The sequence below is a fragment of the Mustela erminea genome, chromosome 4 (genome assembly GCF_009829155.1).
Source record: "Mustela erminea isolate mMusErm1 chromosome 4, mMusErm1.Pri, whole genome shotgun sequence".
NCBI lineage: Eukaryota > Metazoa > Chordata > Mammalia > Carnivora > Mustelidae > Mustela > Mustela erminea.
In genome coordinates this window covers 118621606-118639671 of record NC_045617.1, presented here as the reverse complement: position 1 = coordinate 118639671, position 18066 = coordinate 118621606, and the positions used below count along the sequence as shown (strand labels likewise).

Sequence of the window (18066 nt, the reverse complement as noted above, 5' to 3'; positions counted from 1 at the left end):
AGAATGGGTAAAAAAATTAAAAATGAGGCAAACATTCACACCATGGGATAGTACGGAGCAAAGAAGAACAACACCAACCACACAGAAGAATCTCCCAGACAATGTGAGTAAAGACTTACTGTGTGATTCTGTTTTTACGAAGCTCAAAGCCAGATGCAAATAATTTATGCTGTTAGAAGTCGGGCTAGTGATTAGCCGTGGGGAAGGAAGGCTATTGACTAGGAGAGGCTCGAGGGAACGTTCTAGGAACATCTGAAGATGTTCTCTGTCTTGATGTTCATGCAGGTATATGCATTTATAAAAGCCCATCAGGTGGTACTTTCTTACATATAAGTTAGACTTCATTTTTTTTTAATTTAGAAGAAAGACAAAGTGGCCAGAGCATTCTTAGGGACCAAGGGAACAGCAGAAGCAGAAGCCAGCAGATCGGACCTTGGGAGGTTTAGGGAGCAATTCGGGGGATCCAGAGCAGAATTCCCAGGGGCCTGAGGAAGGACTGGGGTGGAGGGTGGCCGGATGGGCCGAGGAGGCAAAGCCAACCTGGGCCCCCAGAGGCCTCTACCTCCTTCTTCAGGCATCGCCTGTCACGCGTCCCACCTGTCCACGCAAACTGTGAGGTCATTTCCCCTCCCTGACAGCCTGGCCCCCTGCCCACCTGCTCCCTCAACCACCACTCTGGATTGGAAGCACTAAGCTTCATTTCTGGGACTTTGGGGAACTTTCATCCTGAGCAGAAATAAAGTGGGAGCCACAACCTCTCAGCCCCATGCCTGTAGTTGAGCTGAGCATGTTTCTCCAGGCCTCCCTGTCCCACGCCCACAGCAACACTGAGGACACCTGGCTCTCCTCCCACGCTCCACCTGCCGTGTCCGCCTTCCCATCCGCCCTCTCAGGGAGCTCACCTTGAGCACCTGTCTCTCCCAGGATAACTGGTCCAATTAGGTAGGACCCTCCCACCTCCTGCTTCCCACCACCCAGCACCCAAGCCTTCACCGTCCCATCGCCTCATGGAGAGAGAGCCCACTGGAAAAGGACAGACACGGCCCGGGGAGCAGCCCGGAACCCACGCCTCGCCAGCCACCAAAGAGACGTGGCACATAAAACATGATAGGATCCCCCGATGAGGCATTACATAGCCATTACACACCATGTTTCAAAGACGACTTAAGGATAGTGGGAAATGTTCCCAACTGTAGTCGGGTGGACAAGAGCCAACAACAGAACCACAGAGATGTTATGGTCGTGACTTCATAAATTATACACAAGAAAGGCTAGAAGGAAACACACAAACGTTTCAAGTTTGTCACTTTGGATGGGGGGATGAGTGGGCAATTTTCATTTGCTCCTTTATGCTCTGCTGTTTTCTTCCAAATCTGCAATGGACGTGTTGGCTTTTAGAACAGCACCAACAGGAAGGACTCAGGGGCCACTGGGTCACAATCACACATAGGGACCTGGGGCTGGCTGTCCTGTGCTTCATGGGGACGAGGGAAGACTGACACAATGTCAACCCACAAACCCCTTTCAGCACCAGCTGCCTCCGTGCAGCTCCTGCACTAAGAGCGGGTGGCCTCAGAGGATCTGCCCATGACATTCAGGAGTGCGCAGGGGGCAAGCGTGGGGCTGGGAATGCAGGACCACGGTCGTAAGCCCAGCTCTGATTCTGACTAGCTAGCTGCCCCCCCGACACATTAACTTCTAGGGGCTTCAGTTTCTTTGTGTTAGGTAAGACATCTGTCCTGACCACTTCGTAGGCCCGTCAATCATGTGGAATGACCCAGAAGTAAGTGTGAAAGATCGCAGACTGTCAGTGGTCGCAAGTGACTCCTGTCTCCCCGGTTCCCATTTTCCTCCGGGCCCCAAGGCCCTACACACAGTTTCTGAGAAATGCTTGGAAGTTGCCAACAGTAGGTGCCTGAAAGTTCCCAAAATCGTGGGTCATAGTCGTGTGCTAAATCTCAAGTTGTCCAGAAGACGGATGTATTTTTAATTAAACTGGAAACCCAACAAAAGCTAAGGAAGAAGCCACTTCATCCTTCAACATTGCCAAAGACCACTGTACAAACTGGAGCAAAACCCGCTTGTCTGATCACGCAAGAAATAGGGAAAATTTCATTGTCAAAGCAAGGACCTGTCTCAGCTCCGGCCAGCTCTGTGTCTGATTTCTTCTAGGAACAGAAATTTTCTTTTTTCACATTGACATCATTCTGTTAAAAATGTTTTTCAACTCGAGGGGCACCTGGATGGCTCAGTGAGTTAAGCCCCTTCCTTCAGCTCAGGTCATGATCTCAGGGTCCTGGGATGGAGCCCCACATCAGGCTCTCTGCTGGGCGGGGAGCCTGCCTCTCCCTCCCACTCTGCCTGCCTCTCTGCCTGCTTATGCTCTCTATCAAATAAATAAATAAAATCTTTAAAAAATAAATATTTTTCAACTCGGGACACCTGGGTGGCTTGGTCTGTTAAGCAATTGCCTTGGGCTCAGGTCATACATAATCCCAGAGTCCTGGAATGGAGTCCCATATCGGGCTTTCTGCTCCACGGGGAGTCTGCTTCTCCCTCTGCCTGTCGCTCCCCCCGCTTGTGCACTCACTCTCTCTCTGTGTCAAATACATAAGATATAATACATAAGATAAAATCTTTAAAAAATAGATTTTTCGACTCATCCCTCTAGCTTCTGTGAGGACCCACAAAAGGATCTGGTGACACAGTCCCTAACCTCAGGGTGTCTCTCAGCAGGAAGCCTATAGGGAAGGAAACCCCAGGGGCCAGCAGGGACTAAGGGGAGTTGGAGCCCATCCAGGTGAGGACTGGTGTGGGCGGGAAGGGTCCCAGGGGAGGAGGAGGTTTGAAGCTAGATGAAGAATGGGGAGGAATAAAGAGGGTTTTCAGTAAGGGAAGCCACATCTCTTTCAAAGACAGTTTGGTGAATTATGCAAAATTAATATAATAAATATGTACGATGTGCTCAGGGACAAGGCTTTCCTTGCATCTCACTGTGTACCTTGGGGTGGGAGAAAGAAGACAGCAGATTCCTTGATGCTTCAGAGGAAGTATCACCTGGAAAATTTACATAGAAATCAAGAACTGTTTCAAGCCCCCTGGAAAGGAGAGTTTTGAGGCCCTCCGGGAAGAAGGGGGGATAGCTCCTGCCTCGCCACCCTCAGGAAGTTCTTCAGTGAAACTGGGTCTGGATGCACTGTGCAGATGGGAGCCTGGAGAGTCTGAGCGATTTTGTCAAGGGCCCAAGGCTGGTTAGAACAGAAGGCGGGCCCTCCCAGCAGAGAGAAGCATCTAAACCAAGGTGCAGATGGAGAGATGGGAAGAACAGCGGGCCTGGGCTAGGAGCTCTCCTTGAGGAACCAGCGAAGCAAAGGACCAGCCGAGCCGATCTCCAGCCCTGAGCCACTGCGGGACCCAAGGAGTCACCACCCCTCCAAGCTGCACCTGTTACAGGGATACACACAGCAACCGTGGAGTCCAAATGCAGCAGAGTATGGGCACGAAAGCGGTTTTGCTAGGAGTCATCGCACCTGAATGATGGGGGGTAGGGCGATGGGTGGGCAGACAGTGGAGCCAGGCCAGAGATGGTCACCCCCACCCCCAACCAGTTCTCAGCACCTTCCCAGAGCATGTGTGGGATGGAGGCCCAGGGGCCCAGGGCCTCCTGCTCCTGCCAGACCTGCACAGAGGCCTGGAGCAGCCCCTCTCCCCACCCCCTAAGCACACACACACTCACTGTTACGGGGGACCCACTCACTCCTCTGGACAGCTCCTGAGCTAAGGACTGGGATCCCTGCTCCCCGTGATCTATTACACAAGGCCTTACAGAGGCCAAGTTCAGCATCAGCCTCAGGGCCTCTTCCTGGTGGTGGAGACCCAGCCCAGACAAGGGAGTCCAGGCCTCTTCCCTGGCTGGCGGGAGGCCAAGAGATTACAACTATACCGGCCCTTGGACCCGGTGCTCTGTAGGAATTCACCCTACACAGACGTGCAAAGGGGTCAATGCACCCAAAGGCAACGGTGTCCGCTCTGTTCCCAGACAAGCAAGGCTGGGAACTACCTCGTGTCCCTCACGAGAGCGGAAGTAGGGAGGACTGTGGGGCCATGCAGAGGACAAGCTCCTTACTCGCCACTAAACAATCCCCAAGTTCACCAAGCAGGTGCTGCGGTCGTGTGAAAACGGGGGAGAACGTAGGTGCACACGCATTCCCCTGATACGCTTGTAAATGGTGTCCCCCGACAGTGCAACACAACAGCCCTGAGTCCAGACCCAAGCCCTCTTTGGAAGGAAGCAGTGGCTGCCTCCGTGGTGGGGCCGGGGTTCGTCCTTTGGTACCTTTAAATGCCCATGGGAATGTATTATGCGCTTCAAAAACAATACTCTAGGGGCGCTGGGTGGCCAGCGTCTGCCTTCAGCTCAGGTCATGATCCCAAGGTCCTGGGCTCGAACCCCGCATCTGGCTCCCTGCTTGGAGGGAAGCCTGCTTCTCCCTCATCCTCTGCTGCTCACCTGCTTGTGTTCCCTCTCTCACTGTGTCTCTGTCAAATAAATAAATAAAATCTTTAAAAATAATAATAATAATAATATTACTCTAATATTATAGGCTCCACAGCCCCTGGATAAAAGGCACATTCAGGAGAAAGAGAAGCATCTTTAAAGGAGACCCCCTCCACATACAAACCCTCTGTCTGTTTCCCACCCCTTCCCTTCCACACACCCCTTCCTCCCCCTCCTGCCCCTCCCCACTTCTCAAAATGCTTGAGAAGCCAGGACTCAAGGCAAGGAGGGCCCAGCACAGAGGCTGGGGTCTCCCTGGCCTGATGCTGGAAGTGAGAGAAGGGGTCCTGGTCCAGGCTGACTGGCCAGGCTTAGGTGGCATGAGGGAGGGCAGGCAGGGGAGGGGGCTAGTCTCCCTTTACTGAGGCTTGTTGTACTTTCCTAATTGATTTTGTGTCTGTGTCCCCAGGATACTTAGGACCATCTTAGAAACCACTTAAGCAATTTAAAATAATCAAAGTACTTAGAAGGCACTTAACATTTCCTCACACTTCAGGCTTCCCATAAACCCCCTTCCAGCTGCAGCCTGAGGCCTCAGTCAGGAGCGACCACGGCTAGGAGGTCGGCACCTGTGTCAGGCCCAGGGCCCTACAGTGTCACCCCAAGACTTGGTGGTGCCCGAAGCGAGGCAGCCAACCCAAGCACCAGGCTCTCCCTCTCACCACCAGGCCTTCGGGCTCCTGGGTCCCTCTGCCTGGAAGGCCCTCCCCTGCTGGCCAGCACACCCCCCCACCCAGCTCACTGTATCCTGGCCATCCTGTCCTCTTCCAGGAAGCCTTCCCTGACGTGTCCTACCAGGCTGGTGAGGGCACCTCATTTACCTCGATGAAAGCCCTCATCTCACTGTCATGAAATCACTGATCACCTGACTCCCGAAGTCAGAGGCGTTGACCCATATGCCAGGTTTTTAAAGCCTGCTCTGCATGTTTGTTGAGTGAAACAGTGAATCCAAGCCTGACTTCACAGACGGAATCAAGAAGGTATGACCCTTCCCTGGAGGACACGAGAGCCTAGTCAGGCCGTGGCAACACTGGGCACATCACAGTCCTCAAAAGCATCACGCTGACCCCAGCAGAGACAAGGGCAAACACTGACTGAGTCCCCACCATTTATCATTACCCCATTCTATAAAGGAGAACACCCAGGCTCAAAGGGTTCCGGCAACTCACCCAACATTGCACAGCGAGTGAGTGGGAGACCCAAGCGAGACACCTCCAAATGCAGGTCCACCAAACCCCCGGGAGCTTGCTGAAATAGGTCTTCTCACCCTGAGAGTCCCCTTAGCAAGGCAATGTAGACCCAGGCATCTAGTGAAAACTTGTGTTTTAACAAGCCCCAGGAGGTTCCAATGGGGAGGCAGGTTTGGAAACCAGCGCCCTTGCATACAATGTAGACAGCGGCCCTCCCGGCAGCCTCTGGGAAAGTTCAGGAGGCGCATTCCCCCAAGAGTCTGCAATTCCGCTCCTGGGTGCGACCCACAAGAAACTCTCCCAAGAGCACAAAGTCACGCTGGCAAGGACGGTGGTGCGGCACCATGGCTAAAACCAGGAAGATCATCAGGGAACTTACCACATGACCACAGCAGATGAACAAGTAAATGCACGGGGCACTGTTGCAGCATGGAACTACATGGCCAAGAGAAGGAACCAGGCCACTAAGGAGCAACATGATACCGCGCAAACACAGCAAGCCACAGGACATACAAGACGATCCCATTTTCAGAGGGCGTAAAATATGCAAAACAAAACTACTTTAAGTGCACGGTCATTAAAAGACTTAGAAAAAATCCACACAGGGGACACGTGGGGTGTTCAGTAGGTTAAGCGTCTGCCCACATTGGGCTCAGATCATGATCCCAGGGTCCTGGGACGGAGCCCCAGCATCAGGCTCCTTGCTCCGAGGGGAGCCTGCTTCTCCCTCTGCAGGCCGCTCCTCCTCCTTGCGCTCTCTGACAAATAAATAAAATCTTAAAAAATAATAAATAAATAAATAAATAAATGAGAAATAATCCATGCAGGACAGGGCAGTGTTGATGCTATTAGGGCAAAACTTCATTTGCCAGGTGGTAGACACAGAGAAATTTATTAGGCTCTATAATTCTCCATATGCTTGAAATTTGGGGGTAATACAATTCATGAAGCCTCGTGAGAGAGGCAACCTCTTTCCTATCAGGCCCACGTGGGAGATGCCACTCATGGGAGATAAAAGGCTCCTTTGTGAAAGCTGCGGTGCACTTCACTTCCCCCACCTCCTCTCCGAACAGGCCTGATCCTGGAAGCCACGCCCCTCACACCCACCGGGGGGCGGGGCCCAGTCCTCACCCTCAAATGTCTCCCCTAAGTGGGGGGAGGAGTGCCTTCCACCCAAATTCCTTCCTAAAGGTCCAGCCTTGCGCTCTCCGCTCTCCGTGCTGCTCTGGCGCGGAGGGAGGAGTGGGGCAGCGGTGTTGCCCCAAGCTGATCTCCTGACAGTTCTCAGGACCTGAATTCAGAGGGCAGGAGGCAGCTACATTGAACACAAACACCCACCATTCTGACCCTGACCGAGGTTAATGCTGCAGGGCCTCTCGGAGAAACCACAGCCCCCTGGGCGGAGTGGGGGAAATATTGGAGAATGAGGTAAGTGCTGTCTCTCTACCCCGCAGCCCTGGCCAGAGACACCAGAGGACCATTAGGGGCCCTCGATGCTCCTGCCCAGCGTGGGGGTGGGGCTCAGCGGGCTCCTCCAGCGTATTTCAGTCCTAAGGAGTTTTAAATTCTCCTAGGCCCCTAGGGATGGCTGGAGAGCAGGCAGAGGGCCAAGTCCCACCTTCACTGCACCTTCACATCCTGCCTCTTGCGTCATCCAGGGACACCTCTCAGTGGACCCCAGGAAAAACTAAAGCCTGGGGAGGACACAGTAGGGGGGGGCAGCAGTGGCAGGAATGAAAGATGAGGGACAGGGAGAAGAATCCAGCCTCCCTCTCACCCGTGAGCACACTTCCCCACAGTCACTGTTTCCCGAGCGCCTGCTGCACACTAGACACTGTGCTAGTCACTTTGCCTTATCTCATTTCAAGCTCACAACTGTCCTCCCCATTTTAAAGATCTGGAAATGGGCTCAGAGAGGTTACGGGACCTGCCTAAGGTCACAAGCCAGGAGTGGCAAAGCCAAGATTTGCCTCTTTTGTTTTTTGGTTTTTCTTTTTTTTAAGATTTTATTTATTTGAGAGAGAGAATGAACAGGGGTGAGGGGCAAAGAGAGAGAGGGAGAGGGAGAAGCAGACTCCCCACAGAGCAGGGAGCCTGATACAGGGTTCGATCCCAGGACCGGAGCTGAAGGCAGACACTTAACCAACTGAGCCACCCAGTGTCCCACAATTTGCCCTTTTTGAAATAGCATCACATCCCTGCAACTACTCGACCTTCCCACCACCCCAGGCCATGTACAGAGCCAGCCCACAGTCACCTTACAGACAAGGAGAGCAGAGCCCAGAGCAGCAGCTGCCCACAGCCAGGCCCCATTTTCAATCAAGGGCAAATTTCTGGAGCTATGTTGAGGTGGGGGGACAATCTGAGTCGGGAAGGGGGGCCTGGAGGGGTCGGGTGCCCACCAGGGTGCGCTCAGTCCTGAGACCCTGATGGCCATAATCAAGGGGTGAGGCAGGCAGACGGCCAGAATGGCCGTGAGGCTGGGGCACACTGTCCAGGGCCAGGTGAGCTTGGGGGCCACTCCTACCTCTTGGCCTTAACCATGGGTGAGGCCCCCACATGATACAGAGAGAGGCCCAGGCAGAGCCAGAGAAGGCATAGGGGCCAGGAAGGAGAGCGATGTGGGGAGAGTAGGAGAGGGAAGCAGAGAAAGCCACAGAATCCCACAGAATGAGGCAGGGGCTGGGGACCCGGGAAGGTCCTGCTTCCCTGCTCCCAGCACAGCTCCAGGGGCCACTCTCCCCCGCAGCCCCAGAGCCCAGAGGCTGGAGCCTGCATCTCATCACCTCACCGCAGCCAGGGGCCCCTGAGCCAAGTGGCAAGCGTAAAGGTCAATTGGAATATGAAGCAGAATTTGCCTTCTTCTCATTTCCAGCATGTCTGGGTCATAAAAATGCTAGTTTAATAAATTGGGAGGAAACCGAAAAAGCACACAGCTCATTCAGGGTTCAGCAGGGGGAGGTACAAAGAGTGTAACCCCTCAGACAGCATGGGCCCCACCCCTGCTGCAGGTGCAGCTCTCTCACTGGTTCCACGCCTGGTCCCAAGGCTGACACACAGGGCCTCGCACAAGGGGAAGACCATGAAGGGTCCAGCCCGATCCTGCCCTTGACAAGCCCACAGACTTCAGGGAGACCCACAAGAGCCACACAAAGGACCCCACGTGCCCCAGGATCACCTTTGCCCTTGAAGGCTCAGGAAAGTCTTGGATTTGAGTCAGAGTTTGAAGGAGTCTGGCCTGCCCATCAAACGGAAAGGGGATTCCAGGAGGAGCTCACACCCGAAAATCCCCAAGGCAGGTTTTGGGAAGCACAGCACAGGCTCAGAGAATATGCAGGGTCGAGGGAATACCCTGGAGAGACAACCAGAAAGGCCACGAGGGCCGTGACAATCTGGTGGTGACCCAACCACAGGGGAGTAAGCTCAGCGCTCCTTCTGCAGGAGAGGAGTGGAGTCAGCCCGCCTGATTCAATGCCCTCATTCCACCCAAGGTCACACAGTGAGTTGGCAGCAGAACCAGACCCAGAACGCATGTCCCTGACCAATGGGAGGCCTCAGTGGTAAGAGGACCCACAGCCCTCCCCGGAGTGGGAAGTCAGAGATCACCCCAGCACCCCCCACCTCACAGTGAGGGTCAGGAGAGCCCCAGGACCATCTCACTGGGGACACTCAGGTACACTCACCAGTTTGCCCTTTTTGAAACAGCAACCCCTTTTTGAAACCCCTGCCAGAAGCCAGCAGTCCGCCCCTCGGCATAGCCCAGCTCCCCAGCCTACATGGCTCAGACCATGCCCTGCCCCCAACCCCCTCTTGGAAGCTCTGTCAGCAAATGAGGAGGAACACTCCTGAGCCCTACTGAGCCCCCACCACAGCACCAGTTCCTCACTGCATTACCCCACATCCTGGCCCTGAAGTTACATGCAATTCTGCCCATTTCACAGATGAGATGAGCCAGGTGCAGAGAGGTGGAGTGACCTGGGGCCAAGAGGCCAGGGAGCGCTCCAGGCTGCCAGCCACAACCAGGCATGCAGCTGCCACCTACAGCCTACCTGTTCCGTGCCACCCCAAGCACTTGCCATGCATTCATGCCATCCTCCCAGTGCCCCGTGATGTGGGTTTCTGGCACTTCGCAGACAAGGAAACTGAGGCACAGAGTGGTGCCCCCAGGTGACAAATGGCAGAGCAGGGGTTTGAAACCAGACCACCTGGCCCTGGAGCCCATGCCTTCACCACTGCACCCTACTGCCTCCTGGGGCTCCCTGTCTGGCTGGCCCTGCCTTGCTCCTGTCTCCAGCTCTCCTTCCTCAGGCCTGGGTAGGGGGTGGGATGGAAAAGGGACAGCGGGGACGTGGGTGGGAGGAAGCCAGCAGGCTCCACCCTGATAGGTCCTCCCCCATCGATTCTGTGCCTCTACAGTACCATGCAGCGACCACTTGCCTATTTTACAGGTAGGGAAACTGAGGTCCTAAGAGACCCAGTGATTGCCCAAGGTCATCAGATTCCTGCTGACCCCCCTCCCACAACACGTTTTGCAGTAATAAGGATCAGGATGTGGGTTTTGGGATCCCCTTGGTCCCCCTCTCCCTGTACCCAGGGCTGTCTTGGTCCTCTCTCTTGAGTTCCTAGAACAATAACCAGGGAAAGTCCTGCCCCAGGGCCTTTGTACTTGCTGTTCCTTCTACCTAGAACACTCTTCCTCCAGATATCCACAGAGCAATTCCCCCTTACTCTATTCGAGCTTATGCACAAATGTTCCCTCTTCAGGAAAGCCACCCTCAACCATCCCATCTAAATTAGCCCCCCTCTCCCTCACCTCTCTAGTGACTTCCCTGCTTCGTTCTGCAAGGAACTGCCTCTCCCCAGGAGATATTTATATGTTTTACCTGTTCACTGCCTGCCTTCCCCCTCAAACACAGAAGCCCACTATTTTGTGTCCAGCTTTATAAAGATGCTTGGAGTGGTAGTTCTTCACCTGGGCTGCGTGGGTATCACCGGGGACCCCAAGCCCCATCTCAGACCAATTGTCTGAATTCCAGGGGTGGGGTGCAGATCCTAGGATTTTTTTTAAACTCCCCATGTGATTCCAGTGTCTGGCCAGATGGAGAAAACTGAGAGTTTTCTCAGTTTTCTTGAATGAGAGTGAGTGAATTAATTTTTACAGATGGAAAAGCCAAGGTCCAGGCAGGAGAAAGAGCCAGATGCTAGCAGTCATGAACTTGAGTCTCCCCAGGTTCAGTCCCACCTCAGCCCCTCTGCAAAGCCCCACACCTCACCCAGGGGCCCCGTCAGCTCCTATCTTGACTCCAGGAGCCCACCAAGCCTCCCTCCCTCAAGCATTTCTAGGAAGTCACCCCAGAGGCCCCACTCCCTCCTTTTAGTTTCACAATAAGGTGCCTCTTTGCCAGTCTAGTCGCCAGAGCCAAATCTTCCACCCCCAAACCTCCCGTATTCAGAGCCAGTCTGCAAGCCCCGGAGTGGGGGGTGGGGGGTACCTGGGAGGCAGCAGGCTGGAGAGGACTGCATGGTGAGTGGGGTACCCCCTGGGGAAGCCAGATGAGTTGGGGAATACTCGGCCAGCTCAGAGCACCTGATCTGATGGCCAGCCGAGTCCCGGGCAGGTGCACATACACCGGGCAGGTGCACATACACAGGACAGGCCTTCAGGTCTCATCAACCCCCTGGGGGCTGAGGAATCAAATTTGCTCGTAAACTCCCCGGGTAACTGTGATGAAGAGCAGGGTTTGAGAACCACTAAAGCCACACAGTCTCTCCCCCAGCAGCCCTACCCACCAGCCTTCGGCCACCTCTGTCTCTCCGGCATCTGACTGTATGCCGGGGCTACCCCTCTACCACCGCAACGTCCAGGTGGCTTGGACAGAGCTCTGAGGGCACAGAGAGAACAGGCAGAGGAGTAGTTGGGGTTTGGGGGGATGAGGGGGGACCTGCAGCTTCTTCCCGGTGCCACGTTTCCCCCCACTGCACTGGCCTCCTCTCTCTGTGCAGACTCCAGCCTGACCCTTACGTCTTGAGATCTCCCTTCCAGGCCTCTCCCCACAGAGGGACACCCAGTGCTTGGGGGCAAGAGGGAGGTGGTAAAAGCAAGGGCTATGTGCTCCCCACCTGAGGACAACAGGCCCTGACTGTCACGCTCAGCAAGACCCCTGCCCACACCTCTCCACTCCTTCCCCAGCCCTCCAGGGGCCCAGCACCCCACAGGCACAAACATCCATCAGAACACCAGCGTCCCCTAAGCCCCTACTCCTGTCTTTGTACACATCAGCACCTCTGCCAAGTGAATCCCAGCGTGGTGTGAGTAAATGGAGGCTCAGAAAGGCCACACAGTGAGTATCAGGCCAGGTCTCAAACCCAAGTCTATCAGAACGCCAAGAGATAGGAGTGCAAGCTGGCAACATGGCTCAATTCAGGGCCATACAGCTTGGATTCGTATTCCAGCTGTGTGACCTGGGGCAAGTTGCTTAGCTTCTCTGAGCCTCAGTTCTCCATCTGAACAACGGGGATAACAGCTGTACCTCGGGGTTACTGTGAGGATCAAGATGAGCCCTGGCACAGGATATGGGTTATGGAAAAGTTGTGATGACTCCAACTCACACCCCTCCTTGGGAGGGTCCCTCCTTCACCCCCAAATATTTATTGAGGAAGCTCTGTTGGGACAAATCTCTAACAACAGCCTCAAGTGGCACAGGGTTACATACCCTCCAGCAGGGAACAAAGCTTTAGGAATTCTGTAGGCGGGGGAGGAGCTGGAGCTGTTAGGGGGGTGGAAATACACCCAAGGGGCCCTGGGGTCACCAAAGTTGGGGGCGCGGGTGGGCACTGGTGGGCACTGGCTTGACATACCCACAACCAAGGACTTACACAGGACTCTGCGGACCATGGCGACCCTGCCGATGTCCCAGAGTTTGGGGGGAACATGGGGACAGAAGATGCCTCACTCTCCATGACTTCATTTGGCTGAGATTCCCAAGAGCCCGCTATGGGCTTGGCACCAACCAGGGGCTCTGTGGGTGCTGCTGAAAGTCTAGCGGTGTCGGCTGCTGTCCTCAGCCTCACCGACTCAGTTCCCAGGTGTCAGCTCCACAGCCCGACACCAGGCCGGCTCCGTTGGTAGAACACATGACTCTCAATCTTGGGGCTATGAGTTCCAGCCCCACGTTAAGGTTACTTAAAAGTAGAGTTCACTTAAAAAGTAAAATCTCTGGGGCTCCTGGGTGGCTCAGTCAGTTGGGCACCTGCCTTCAGCTCAGGTCATGATCCCGGGTTCCTGGGGTCGATCCCCGCATCAGGCTCCCTTCTCAGCGAGGAGCCTGCTTCTCCCTCTCCCACTCCCCCTGCTTGTGCACTCACTCTCACTGTGTCTCTCTCTGTCAAAAAATAAATAAAATCTTTAAAAAATAAAATAAATAGGGGCACCTGGATGGCTCAGTGCGTTAAAGCCTCTGCCTTTGGCTCAGGTCATGATCCCAGGGTCCTGGGATCAAGCCCCACAACAGGCTCTCTGCTCATCGGGGAGCCTACTTCCCCTTCTCTCTCTGCCTACTTCTCTGTCTACTTGTGATCTCTGTCTGTCAAATAAATAAATAAAATATTTTAAAAAATAAATAAAATAAAATCTTTAAAAAAAAAAAAAAAAAGAGTAGCCCTAGATAATACCTAAACGTGGGCCTAGTGTATACCTACAAAACTTTATTTATGGGTATTGAAATTTGAATCCCACGTGATATTCCTGTGTCATGACATATGATTCTTTTGATTTTTTCTCTTCAACTACTTCAAATACCAAGGCTATTCTTAGCTTATGGGTCACACAAAAACGGGTGGTGGGCCAGATTTGGCTCTTGAGCTGTAGTTTGCTAACTCCTAGTCTAGAGGGGGGAAGCCAACAGCAAAGAGGAAAACGAGGAAATACAGACAGAAGTACAAACTGTGATGAGTGCCATAGTGCCATAAAGGGGAAAATGGGCAAACAAGATAGAATAATTGGGAGAGGTGGGGGCTTCTCTGAAGGGAGTCCATTTAAGCTTAAGGTTGGATGAAAAGGATCTAGCCTCGTAAAGTCAAGGGAGATTCCATATAGACGGAACAGCAGGTGCAAACGCCCTGTGGTGGGGAAAACAGTGTCATCAAGGAGAATAAGGAAAACCGTATGAGTGTGTAGAGTACATCCAGGAGAGACAAAAGATGTGGTTGGGGTGTCAGGTAGCACAGAGCCTCTGAGACAGGCAGGGGTGTGGAAGTTTGCATTTTAAGCTAAAAGCAATGAAAGGTTTAAATAAGAGTGAGTAGAATTAATCCAGCTTTTAGAAAGATCGCTGTGACCTCTGGGCAAAGGTTTGGCTGTGGAAAGTCCTGTTTGGAAGCAGGAAGAAGAGAAGTTTCCTGCAATGGTCTGGGGGAGAGGCCCCAGGGGTGGAAAGAGTGAGGGGTGCCACATCCAGGACACATTCTGAAAAAAAAAGCCTGTAAGGTTTGCTGACAGTAGAAAAAGGGTGGTCAAAACTGTTGCCAAGTTTTTTGGCCTGGGCGCTGGAAGGAGGAAGGGGTCTTCAAGGGAGAGGGGCTAGCTGTGGGAGGGACTCTTTCGAAAGTTCCTCCTGGTTGTGCAGTGAAAATACTTCGAAGACCCAAAGCCACATCCTCAACAGAATATCTCGTGTTATCTAAGCCACAAAGTTTCCCCCGGAGTCCTGGGCCAGGCACTGAGGAGCAGAACGAGCCAAGCACCAGAAAGGCTGCTTTTTCCAAAAGCAAGCCACAAACCTTTATAGCTCTCACAGCTCCACATGGGTCAAGAGCATCACCAGGCTGGTGGGGGCGGGGTGCACGGAAGGGGTAACATGGCTCACCAGCACCCCTGGCCCGGCCTCTCCTCTAGGAAACTGGGGCACCTGCTCATCTCCACCCTCCCCCTTCCCCCGCTCACTGGTGTCCCCTCCGCCCCCTTCTCCTGCCTGCCTGCTCCTGCCCTCCCTCCACTGCGCTTCCTCCCATGCCCCACTGTGTGACAGCAAGACATAGCTCCGTATCTAAAAGTTAGGTTGGCTGCTCGGTCTGCAGGAGGACACGAGAGGCCCAGCAGATGGTGGGGCCGCTCCAGGATCAGTCTCAAAGGTCACCGTCTGTCACTGCCCACCCGCTTCAGCCTCTTCCACATCAGTGGAGTGTCTCATGCTGATCTCGGGCCCAGCGACAAGCTGTGCAGTAACATTTCCTGCGGGCTGACTGTGTGCCAGGCACCATGCTAATTCCCGCTGTGGACATTAACCCTTAATTCTCTCCCCTGGCCTACGAGACCATTCCCATCCCCATTTTACACATGAGGCACAATCAGGAGAAACCATAAGCCGAGGTGGCAAAGACTATCTGGTCCCAGCATCCAGATTCTTAACACCATGCTGGATAGACACCCCCCTTTCTTCAAGTCTCAGCTTTTCTGTCTGTTGCAAGAGAATGAGGGACTCAGTGCAGTGATTTCTGGATTGTTCTAGCTCTTACAAGTCTGGAATTTGAAAACTGCTTCCTTCCAAGGCACTTGATATCTTCTTTCTCCCCCCAACAAAGGCTGCTCTCAGGAAAAGATCTTACTGGTTCATTCACACCATTTAGGTGTAAATGACCTATAGGGTGAACGGAAGTGAGGGAACTCTGGTGGAGAGAAGATTTAAACCCAGACCGAACCTGGGCTGTCCCAACATAGCATTGCACCCATCACAGCCTTGGCCTTTAGGATCTCTTCTAAAAGGTATTCTTTCCACCCATGAACAGTCCCCATCCTGGGAAGAGAGAGCCAAAATGAGGATGAAGGAAGAGAACAGGAACAGGAAGTAAGGGATAGAAGCTGTCAAGTCAGACTCACAACTTCCCAGAGTCAGGGCTTCTGGTCCCCAGGAAGGCCTGGGTCTCACTTCCAACCCAGTTTATTGGACAGGCCTTCCAGAAGGAGTCAGACCTGGGAGCTGGGGACCAGAATTCCAGCCCTGCCCTGTCACTTAATCAGAGCTCAGATCCCACATTGGCGTGGTGGGGAGCTGGCCCCTCCCAGTGCTGCTAGTTTTGTGTCTTGCTCATACCCTGACCCCAACAGCACCCTGTTAGCTTTCGCCCTGGAGGAAATCTCGTCTAGTGGCCCCAAGCCCAGAGCTCCTCTCAGAACCGCGCCCAGGAAGCTGACCTCTTGGAGGAAGGGGAGCCATTATCAGAGCCTCTGGTGGAAGTTGTCAGCAGGCCCCACTCACTGGCCGTGGCAGAGCCGGACTGGAGCTGCAGCAGTCCCCTTTGAAGGAGACACCTGACCCAGCAGCTACCCCAGCTGGGGCACCCCTCGCTCACACTCTCCAGCCACGGGCCCCAGCTCCCAACCCCTCCCACCAAAGTTCAACATTTTTGCCTCTATAAATGGCTTTCAAGTTTCTCACACAGCCTCTCATTTCTATCAGTTTAATGACTGAGAAGCCGTCTTGTCGCCAGCCTAGAACATAAATGCTGTTAAAAGGAACCCAGGGAATACAGACCACAGATGACTGCCTCCCTCTGGCTCTCTCTCCCCAACTCCCCTGCCCGGCCCCTCCCTCTCCAGCATGTCTCCCCTGCCCCCCATCCCTTCTCTCCTCAGGCCTCAACGTCCCAGGCCCATCTGGCTTTCCGTGCAGAGACTCTTGACCCTCGGCCCCAACCCACTCAATTCTCTGCAGTCCAAATAGGCACAGATGAAACCAAGGCCTCGGCCATGTTCCTAGGTGACCAGATGCGCAGAGAAAAAGGAACGTCTGGGGACCCCTAGGCTGGTGAGACACCCTCACCCCCCAGAGACCTTTCCCCAGCCAGAGAGGTACTAGCACAGAGGTCACACTGTGACTTCTCACAGGTGACAGGACAACTCTAGTTCCATGTGGTGTCACTGGATGCCTCATCCCAAAATATCCATGTTTCCAAGAACATGCTTCATGCCTTAACACTCACAGATACCCTGCTAGGAGCCTCTACCCTGTGTCACAACACCTCTCCACTCCTCTGAGGCTCCCCACCTCCCTATGAAGTGGGCACTGCCTCTCGCCTGGGAGATGATGGCAGGGCAGCACTCACTGAGGCCACAGCCATGAGGGCACCATCAGGCTGTCTTCTGAAACACCCAGAGTCACCAAAAGGGTTTCATAAAAAGCTCCACTAAGGAAACTGCAGCAGCCCTACCTGGAGTCTTGGCCTTCTCCAAGGCTGGGGTCTAGGCCCCACCCAAACAAGCTGACAAGGAGTCTGGGGCTCATCGCCTCTGCTGATGGCCCCAGGTGGCCTCTCCTCTCAGGCCTGGGACAGGCGGGCTGGAGCAATGAATGACTCAGCTAGCCCAAGCCACCGCCAAGCCCTGGCCAGGGCAGCTGAGCCCTGCTTCCTCCTCCCTTCTGGGTCTCTACTCCTCGGTCCAAATCAGGGCAGGTGGGAGAACGGGACCAGGCTACCTATTCCCAAACAAGCTAGGAGGAATGACCTCTGGCAGCCCAGCCCCCCTAGGGGTTGTTCCAATTGTCTATGGCAAGGGCAAGGTTTCCTTCAAGCTTTCTGTTTTGTCTTAATTTGGCATTCTTCATAATACATCCATTTGCCTGAAAATTAAAATAGTGTTTCCATCTGGATCATCGCATAAAACCTACACTCCAGGGAGAAGGCACATAAGTGAGGACCACAGGGCACATGACCGCCCCCCCCCCGCAAAGTCCCAACCCCCACCCCACACGGTGACAGGACAACTCTAGCCCCCTTTCTTTCCCATCCACCTCCACTCCCCTGCACAACATGGCGGCCTTCTACACCATTCATCCCCGCTTCTACCAAGGCCCCTAGAAATGCCCGCCAAATACTGCATATCATGGGACTGGACAAACAGGCTCCAGAAAGGCTGCAGGTGGGAGAGTTCCAGCCATAATACTTCCACTCAGCATGGCCCCAGACAGCCCACTAAGCCTAACTCGGAAGACTCTGAGGAGGGAAAGGGACATCTCCAGAGGTTGAGAACCAGACACCGGGTGAAGGAGGGACGCAGCGGCTCCCTCAGTGCATTCCTTCCTCCTCCTCCAGCATATTCTCCTCTCTCTCTCTCTCTCTCCCCCCCTCAGCCCCCCCCCCACCCCTTAAACACACACACGCACACGAGCACATGCACACACAAACACACAGAGCAAACAAGGCAGGCTCCAAGAGAAGAGCGGCTCATAATTATTGGTAAAATGCTTGTAATGTTTTTCTCTCTACCCGGTAGCTTTCGGTTGTTTTAGCAGCTTAGCGAAGCACTTGGCTCCAATTGAATTG

General features: G+C 53.9%; 1 protein-coding gene across 6 annotated transcripts in view; it reads right to left on the bottom strand.

Annotated features, from left to right (window-relative positions):
* Positions 1-18066, bottom strand: part of GRM4 (glutamate metabotropic receptor 4) — a 117386-nt gene that overhangs the window by 85318 nt on the left and 14002 nt on the right. The window lies entirely within an intron of this gene.